The sequence below is a fragment of the Aricia agestis genome, chromosome 5 (genome assembly GCF_905147365.1).
Source record: "Aricia agestis chromosome 5, ilAriAges1.1, whole genome shotgun sequence".
Taxonomy (NCBI): domain Eukaryota; kingdom Metazoa; phylum Arthropoda; class Insecta; order Lepidoptera; family Lycaenidae; genus Aricia; species Aricia agestis.
This window is the reverse complement of record NC_056410.1, coordinates 5,237,046-5,247,499: the sequence shown is the minus strand read 5'-3', so window position 1 is coordinate 5,247,499 and position 10,454 is coordinate 5,237,046. Positions and strand designations below refer to the sequence as shown.

Genomic DNA, 10,454 nt, shown 5'->3' with positions numbered 1-10,454 from the left:
AACTTACAGCTAACATACACATAGAATCTAAATATACAATACAAGAAGGCCAATTAAAAGTTTCCACAGATAGAAAAATGCTAATAAAAACAAAGCAGCGATAGACAATGGTCACAATTATTTAGAATTTAACATGTAATATAATACTTGTAGGACATACAAAAAGATACATTATTAACCCTTTTTTAGTCGGCTATCCCTTATGGGGGCCATGAAAACGAAGAAAATCGATTTTTAGTTTTTATTTTTTTCTGACTAAACTAAGTCGATGTCGAAAGCGCATGCTACTTTAAAAGAAAGGTAATCATCACCACTACCAGTAGTAAAAATACAAAATCTCTAACTCGTGGAACTTTTGAGTTCTATGACTTCATAAAATCCGGGATTGGCGGGATTTGTGAACTTTGATTTTTTTATTACACCGTTCGATCGTGTTGCTAACAAGGAACAAATTCTGCGAAGTAACTATAGTTATTAAACTCTAAAAAGTATCAATTTTCTAAAAATATAATTTTTTGACGAAACATCTAAAGAAAATGCGTAATAAGTTAAACATTTGTATAGAATTTGTACTCAGTGCCTTCTTATTTTTATTTCTGAGTATTTAAATACTTTTTTTTCATAATGTTACATGTTGATCTACCACCGGTTCGGGAACTAACCCGTCGAGAAGAATCAGCGTAAGAATCTAGCACGGGGCCACTTTTTAGCCAAAAATTTAAAATTATTCTTTTAAAAATAGGATTTACAACTTAATCTATAAAATGTAAAAAATTAACATATAAGTTAACAATGTAAGCCACAAAATTATGAAAATATTCTTTTAAGGTAGACTTGCTAGCAGCTACCAACTGCCAAGATGTGCCATCGCCCATCGCCTATGAAATCGTTGAATTTATGGTAGGCTTTAGCAAAAATAAAACGTTCTTTTGACTACCTTTTTCAATTTATTAATGGAAACATTTGAAATATTTTTCAAGTTTTATTATAAAAATGCATACATTAACTAGGGAATGTTATTATTCGACAAATTTAATATTCGAATAATTCGAATATTTTACAAAAGTTTTCGAATAATTCGAATATTATTCGAATAATTCAATTTTTTTTTAAATGCTGAAAACTCTGAACAAAAGTAACAAAAAACTTCGTACAACCATGTACTACCTATTTTGTTAGGCATAAAATTAATTGACCACCAGAAATAGTAACATTTCACAGACAAAAATTGTAAACGATCACCAAAATACAGACCACCATTTTAATATAAAATGATAACCAAAGATTTAACATCTCGCTATACTATTTATGTAAAATGACTCCAAATAAATAATTGTAAAACCAAAAATAGTAAATGATCACCAAAATTAGTAAATGATCACCAACATTATACTAGCATTTTAATGTAAAATTATCACCAAAGATTTAACATCTCGCTATCCTATTTATGCAAAATGACTCCAAATAAATCATTGTAAAACCAAAAGTAGTAAACGATCACCAAAATTAGTAAATGATCACCAACATCATACCAGCATTTTAATGTAAAATTATAACCAAATTATTTTAATTTGGTTATAATTTTACTATTAAAGAAAAATGAACCAAAAAAATTATTGCTTACCGGAAAATAATAAATTATAAAAACCAAATTTGAACTACATTTTAATTTTAAAATGAGATACAAAAGAATTACAATATCTCGTTATTTAACTATCGTAAATAAATAATTATAATATAATAATGATAACGAGACTCAGTATAAGTATCTCCGTACCTAATTTTAGCAAAATCGGTTCAGTGGTTTGGGCTTGAAGAGGTTACAGACAGACAGCCAGACAAACTTTCGCATTTATTATTATGTAGTATGTAAAACTCTCATCATCCATGCTAATGTTTTAAATTGGAAAGGGTAGGTGTCCGTCTGTTATCTCTTCAGGTCCAAACTGCTAAATATAACATAATATAATATGGAGTTATTAAACTTTTTTGTTAATATTATGCTTACATTTTTGTCAATCGTAGTGATTTATTTGGACGGAATATAAAGTTAATATACCTATAGGTATATTAACTTTATGGGACAGAAATATCGCAATGATTTGCTCGCTTTGGTGATCATTTACTATATTTGGTGATCATATACTATATTTGGTGATCATTAACTATATTTGGTGATCATTTACTATATTTGGTGATCATTTACTATATTTGGTTATCATATACTATACTTGGTGATCATTTACTATATTTGGTGATCATTTACTATATTTGGCGTTCGATTACAATTTGAAGTGTAGCCGTGACTAAAATAGCTGGTAGTATTGCAATTTTAGACTTTCTTTTTTTGGTGGTAATTATCTTTTTTTGGTAAACAAGTTTAGGGTATCAGAGCATTTTTGGTGGTCAGTATTTTATTTGTTCCCTTTTGTTAATACTACGAATTAAGCAATTCTAATTTTTACTTTTATCAACATAAATCTTTGTAAATGACATAGTTAATTTTTATCGTTAAACACTTTAAATTGTATATTTTAAGGTTACAGCTGGGCAATAAAAGGGCTGTAAAGTGTAAACCGTTTTCGATCGTAGCACCTTTTACTTTTCTCATGTGGTTATGCTTGAAAGAAGTCAATGGATACAGATCGTGAGCGACCATTACTGACGATACTGAAATCTATGACTGAAAGGAGTTTATAATATCTTCATTTTCATGTCTTTAGGCAAAATCGTTATTTTGTCTAAAAACATGCAAATGAATTTATTACACGTTTCTAAATTATGGTCAACGGCGACGATGAATGGTCGTATTCTCATTAGTTAGACTAAAAACAGATTTATATATTATAATATTATCATTAAAGATGTAGAATATTCACAAATAATATTATTTTTCTGAAATAAACTTAATTATGTTCTTATCCTATGTTAATTTTATGTTTGATACCATTTTAAACAAAAATAAAAAATATTCGAATTATTCGAAAAATAATTTGGCGAATATTCGAATAATAAAATCGTCGAATATTCGAATAAAACGAGTATTCGAATATTCGAATAACATACCCTAACATTAACCCATGGAAGAGTTTAAAGGCATAACTTTATTTTTTTCATGCAAATATAATAATATTTTTTGCGACAGTCGAAAGTCGTACAATGTTCGCCAACATTTTGAAAATTGAAGAAAGGCTTGTACATGACTTGAGTACAATTTTACTAACGATTAACAGTGGATTGCCAATAAACACCGAAAATTTAGATTTCTTTTGCAAAACTTTAGCGTACCGATATGTTGCTGAATATGGATGGCATCCCATGACAATTACATTACATGAAATACTAGTCCACGGTTAAAACATAATCAAAGTAGAGCCTTTACCTATAGGATTTCTCTCAGAACAGGCTGGTGAGTCGCGCAACAAATATTGGCGTTATGATCGGGAGCATTACACTCGTAAAAATTCCAGGATAAACATAATGACCGATTTGTTCCATCGAGCGCTAGAGTCATCCGACCCAATAGTTTCCCATTTAAACCTTGACTCCAGACAAAAACGCCAAAAACGAGTACCTTATCCACCTGGAGTAATAAACTTATTAATACCTTTAAACCTGCCCCTACGATAATAATTAATAACAATAGCTCAGTGACGATGGTGAAAGTAATTAATTAATTAACACCGACGCTGACGTCATAACAATTATACTATCATACTTTAAAACGATAAAAAGAAGCTTGATATCTAAGTTTTGTGGCTAATCCCACATTCTTAAAAACATATTTCTTTGGTATTCGAATTTCACCAGTAGTGAATGTTGATGACAATTAATATTATACATGACGGCAACGGTGATGACGTGACACATGCATTGATTATATTGTTTTTACTTTAATAGCACTTACTTATACATTTTCCTAAAGCATTTCGTTGAAATGTATGAAAGAAGTACATTTAAAAATATTTAGTACTTTTTAAGCTTTGACAACTATAGTTACTTCGCAGAATTTGTTCCTTGTTAGCAACACAATCGAATAGTGTAATAAAAAAACAAAGTCCACAAATCCCGCCAATCCCGGATTATTTTAAGTCATAGAACTCAAAAGTTAAACGGGTTAGAGATTTGGTATTTTTACTATTGGTAGTGATGATGATTACCTTTCTTTTAAAGTAGCATGCGCTTTCGACATCGACTTAGTTTAGTCAGAAAAAAATAAAAACTAAAAATCGATTTTCTTCGTTTTCATGGCCCCCCTAAGTGATAGCTGTCTAAAAAAGGGTTCATAATGTAGCTTTTAGTATGTTCTACAAATATTATATCACATGTTTTTTTTCTAATCTGTGCCAATTTTGAAATATAATTACTTTTCACTTTTTTATGAACACGGGATTAGGATTTTCTTTTCGAGATAATTCAAAAACTATTAAAACACCCAGGGTGTTTTAATCGGGGATTTGCAATTAAGTACTCTTTCGAATCAACAAATAAAAAGACGATGTCCGTTTTTTGGGCTACAATAAACACTGTGCTACGGTATGGTGATAACTGATACGTCTAGAATCGATAGAAATGAGCTATTATAACCAGTAGGTCGACTTCAAACAAACTAGCGAATTGAAGTTGGTACCGCTGCGTGCCGCTGCTGTCCGCTGTAAGCATTGAGATATAATATGTACTACGTACTAGAGATGCTATTGCAAACAAAAAACATGTCGCACTTGAGGCATGAGCGGGGAGGGAGGCGGGGCGGTGATTGCTATAGATTAGTACCGCAGAAGTGACACAGTTTTTTGCCTACACTCGAATGAATACAGAATCTATTTGACTAAGTGGATAAAATAAAAATTAATACTATTCAATAAAATTTATAATTAAGTATGGATCCACAGTCCACTATTATAGCCAATGACCTTATTTAAATTACTTAAATATTTTCAAATAAAATAATAAAATTATTATAATGTAGGCATGTATAATGTACGTAATATTTTAAATTTTACCAAAATACAAACTCGTCTACGTGAGTACTTCATTCAATATAGTCGTCTCATCATAGATCTGTATTCTGCCTACATTCCATTCTGAATCTACTACTCTATGACAATGCAAAATGTTGTGCAAAAGTGCGCTGCGGCGCGGACGCCGCAGTTGAATGAGACAGAGCATTGCGTTGCGGTGTCAACTCTAATATAGCTGTAAGCATATTATTTCGAATGGCTATTGGCTAAGCAACGCATTGCCAAGGCGCGCGCTGGCCGATACATTACATAATATACATTAAGAGGATACACCAGGGGCTAGAGAAATGAAAAAAAAGTACGTGTAATGTCTATAGCTGTCTCCCTTACCTCAAGCCTATACCGCAGAACGCGATAGAGACAACTGAGGAAATTCAACGATTCGTTGTCCCCTGATTCCTTCTCCAAAACTTAACCGACGACCGACTAAAGAAAGGCTTGAGCTGTGTTTCTATGTTTTGTAAAATCTAAGCTAAAATGTAAGCTATAGGTATTACACGTACTTTTTTTTCATTTCTCTAGCCCCTGGTGTATCCTCTTAAGTAATAACATGTAATTAACATTTCGAAAAATCTTCTAAAGTCGTCTTACTGGTTCGTTCTATCTATTGTGTATTAACAGTATCAACAAACTAATACAAATGCTGATATTTTGGCCGCTAAACTCCATTCAGTGGTAATTTACCTCTGAAAATGTGGAAAAAACCTTTATGTCAACGCCATAAAGATTATTCTTGATTTTCATAGTTATAACGATATAGTATAAGGCTTATTTAATGTACAGTTCACTGATACCGGATACGAATTACTTACATTATCTTTAGTGTATCAGGTGATAGTCTCAAAAACTAGCGTAGCTCTACTTATACTTATATACTTGTAAACTATAGCATACTTATGAGTATTTTAAAGATTTTTTTTGCCCGATATCAATAATGGTAATAGGTAGGGACTCACAATTTTCACAAAATCCTTAATTATTATTTATGTAATATGTTATACCTAGGCTACAGGCCCATGTCAAAATTAGATGGGTCATAACTCATAATATTATGAACAGCGTTGCCAGTTTTTTTTTGTGCCAAGTCGGGACTTTCGAACTTTGTGAGTGAAAAAGCGGGATTCTTCAGTCAAAAGCGGGACAAAGTAAAAAAAGGTATAAAATCAAAAGTTTTTTGAATTTTTATCTTTTTATTTGCGTTAAAATAACGTTTATGTGACAATAGATAGCTAATTAAAAGTAGCCAAAGAAAATCCACCCCTCTACCTCCCACACTCCTATCTTCATTACGCACCTTTGTTTCTCAGCTCGCTGCACGTACGTTCGGGCTTTCCCCGAAAATCGGGACTTAGCCTGTCCCGCGCGGGACATTTAATTTCGATGAAAAAATCGGGACGTCCCGCCAAAATCGGGACGTCTGGCAACGCTGATTATGAACCACCAGCGGGGCTAAAATGGTCGCTTTGGAGAATCATATAATTAATCTAATATGATTAATTTTTAAACTCCACTTTGCGTGCAATTCATATAGTGATTCACTTAGATTAATGATTGGTCCCGCGAGCGGCGCTCGCGCGTGGAGACCAATCATTAATCGAAGCGAATCACTTTTAAACTCGACTTTGCGTGCAATTCATATAGTGATTCGCTTACATCAATGATTGGTCTCTAGCGCGGCGCTCGCGCGCGGCGACCAATCATTAATCGAAGCGAATCACTATATGAATTGCACGCAAAGTGGAGTTTAAAAATGAATCATATTATGATTCAATATATGATTCTCCAAAGCGACCATTTTAGCCCCGCAGGTAACGTATATAGGACGATATAAGAGCATAAAATAATAAGATATAATCAGCACTATGCCGTCACTTGTAAACTGTCCAACTGAGTGCTGTACCTGACCTGTACATATACAACCTGTAGCATGGCTACTGCAGTAGACTGCGGAAACACGAAAGTATAAATCACCTCCTCCTTTTTGGAAGTCTTTGACCATGATTTAGGTTTCCCTTTATTAATAGAGATGCCCAAGGTATTGCTAATTTGCTCCATTCTCTCAAACAGTTCTTCTTTCATCTCGACTTCATTTGCAGCCAAAAGAGTAGTGTCATCCTGATACATCAATTATAATAGCTATCTACCATATTCTGTTAATACCGAAAACCCTTCGTGCGCGAGTCTTACTCGCACTTGGCCGATTTTTTTACGATTAGCCTAAGCCTTAACTATAATATTATCAGTACTCAATCTTCATACTTTTGGAGTCGGTGCTCGATAAGTACGTAGTACGTACGTACGGTCATAGGAATAATGTTAATATTGTTTTTACCGAGCAACTCGGCTTCAATTATTTGTTTGAAAATAATTTATTTTACGGTTCCCACGCGATAGACAAATTTTGGCGGAACGGAGATGCGAGCGTCATCTAGTATTTATAATTTTAGTATACAGTCATAACACAAGTCATAATAAGTATTTATGGACGATAATATCTATGGATGATTCAGTCCATGTCAGAACCCTCAATAATAATAATTGCGTAATATAAACCTGCTTATTGGGTTTTTGTCGATCAGACACGGGTTTTCAAATATATTCAATTAACTAATTTAGACGACTGTTGACGTGTCTATGTAATTATAGGTTTTTCCTATTTTGGACAATATGTAACTAAATATGAAAGGAGGGGCATTTCGTATCCTCTAATGTAGCACTTTGAGACATAATATATCAAATGAAAGGGCTTGAAAAGTTGAACATTTTATTGTATAACGAAAAATCTCTACACCATGGGAGAAAAAAGTTGAATGTGTGATAGATTGGGTAAGGCTTCCATACAAAAATGTCCCTTGTTCTTTAAATTATAATAATATTTAGTTCCCTTGTAAACATAATTAAATACATAACACTTGGATTCGTCAACATTTTAAACGCAATATAATATAATTTCATTTTCATTACGTTGTAAGTAGCAAAATTATAAATTAAATTGATGCATTTATTACTAAGTTAGCGGTGAGTAAGGTGCTCTTTGTAATGCTAAGTACTCGCATACGGTTTTGCTCGATAGTTTTACTCCGAATCGAAGGAAATGACATATGACATATTGATAAGATTAAAGCAAGAAGTTGAGAGAATGCGGCAGGAATTAATCAACAGAAGGGGTGTGGTTTTTCACCATGATAACGCTAGACCTCACACATCTTTAGCCACTCAGCAAAAATTACGGGAGTTTGGCTGGGAGGTGTTAATATATCCGCCGTATAGTCCTGACCTTGCACCTTCAGATTTCCACCTGTTTCGGTCGCTTTAAAATTCCTTAGGCAGTGTCAGGTTGACATCACAAGAGGACTGCCAAAACCACTTGTCGCAGTTTTTTCATCAGAAGCCCCAAAATTTTTATAGCAATGGGATTCCCATTACGGGATCATGTCCCTACCAACAAGATGACAAAAACCTATATAAGTACTTTAGTCAATTGTTAATAAACTTTATAAAAAAACCTTTTGAATTTTAAATAAAATGCGAAGAAACTTTTTCCCCAACCCAATACAAAATTTTTAGGTACTTATTTGGTGTATTATATGACAAACTTAATTTTCATATTGGCGCATTCAATAATTGTTTGTGTCAAGGAACGCAACGCCAATATTGTCATTTTTGAAGTTGTGTTTTTTGGGGTAATTCATCCAATAGGGAACTTGTTTTTAAGACACAAAAAAGATGTCTTAGAGCGCTTACAGAGTTACAGACGAACGGCACGTGTCGGCGGCACGCGTCGGCGGCAGTCGACGGCAGACGATGGCACGTGTCGGCGGCAGTCGGCGGCACGTGTCGGCGGTAGTCGACGGCAGCCGTCGACAGTTTATCACGCTTGCAGTTGTGACGTAGCGCGTAAAGGTAAGCGTCCATAGGTCGGACGTCTCGCATCAAACAGATATTTTTTTACAGTACGTCCACTGTATCGGCAGCATACGAATTACCGACTAGCCAGTATGTTTATCTTCAAATTAGTCTAAACAAAGTTCCTAAGTCAAAATTTCTGATTTCGACTATTCCATCCACACCCCCCTTTTGAGCATTCAATGCGTACGCTGCCGATACAGCGGAAGTACTGTGAAAAAAATATCCGTTTGATGCGAGACGTCCGTTGCGTATGATACCGACCTGTGGCCGCTTACCTTTAGGCGATATGTCACAATTGGGGGCCTACCACCACCTCTACTAAGCGACATCGTTTGACAGATAGGCAATAATTACTTTAACTTCAAGCTAGCGTTAAAGTAAGCTTCTAGCTAGCTTAAAAAGTTGATATTTCACAGTGGATTTAACAATGTTTTGCATTTTTTACTGTTTTTTAGTAAAATTATATTTAAAAAGTGAGTACGGTATTGTTATTGTAATCTTACAACAAAGTCTTCTGGAAACATGATCGTTCTAGAAAAGGTCGTGGTAGGCCCCTGCAAGCGTCATAAGCTGTCAACGGCACGTATCGGCGGCATGTGTCGGCGGCAGTCGACGGCAGTCGGCGGCACGTGTCCGCGGCAGTCGACGGCAGTTGACGGCAGCCGACGGCAGCCGTTGACAATTTATGACGCTTGCAACCTACCACGACCTTTCCTAAAACGATCATGTTTCCAGAAAGCTACTATTCTGATATGACGTGTGCACTGTGCGACATGTGACATGTCGCGAATTTTGGTCGTATTACATATTTACTGAATGTGGTAGTAGCACCCTCCGGCCTTTGCGTAATATTCCCTAACAATAAATCTTAAAAGTACCTACTGAGTACTGGTACCGTAGGTTATATAACGTTAATTATTAATAATTGCTATTATAATGATGCATGATTACTCCAGCATGTCATAGATCAAACCATAACTATTGTTCTGAAAATATTTATTACCGTACGTCATGTCATCCTAGGTACACCGTACAAGGCTTTTACTTAGTATCTAGTTAGCGCCCAAAAAACACAACTTCAAAAATGACAATAATGGCGTTGCGTTCCTTGACGCAAACCATTATTGAATGCGCCAATATGAAAATTAAGTTTGTCATATAATACACCAAATAAGTACCTAAAAGTTTTGTATTAGGTTGGGGAAAAAGTTTCTTCGCATTTTATATAAAAATTCCAAAGGTTTTTTATAAAGTTTATTAACAATTTACTAAAGTACTTATATAGGTTTTTGTCATGTTGTTGGTCCCATAATGGGAATCCCATTGCTATAAAAATTTTGGGGCTTCTGATGAAAAAACTGTGACAAGTGGTTTTGGCAGTCCTCTTGTGATGTCAACCTGACACTGACTAAGGAATTTTAAAGCGACCGAAACAGGTGGAAATCTGAAGGTGCAAGGTCAGGACTATACGGCGGATATATTAACACCCCCCTGAAAAACCACACCCCTTCTGTTGATTTATTC

At 34.4% G+C, this 10,454-nt stretch overlaps 1 long non-coding RNA gene across 1 annotated transcript; it reads left to right on the top strand.

Annotated features, from left to right (window-relative positions):
* Positions 1–408: 408 nt before the first annotated feature.
* LOC121726998 lies at positions 409–9,840 on the top strand. Its single transcript, XR_006035607.1, has 3 exons — positions 409–470; positions 4,624–4,626; positions 9,831–9,840. It is a non-coding gene; the product is annotated as an uncharacterized LOC121726998 (long non-coding RNA).
* Positions 9,841–10,454: the final 614 nt, after the last annotated feature.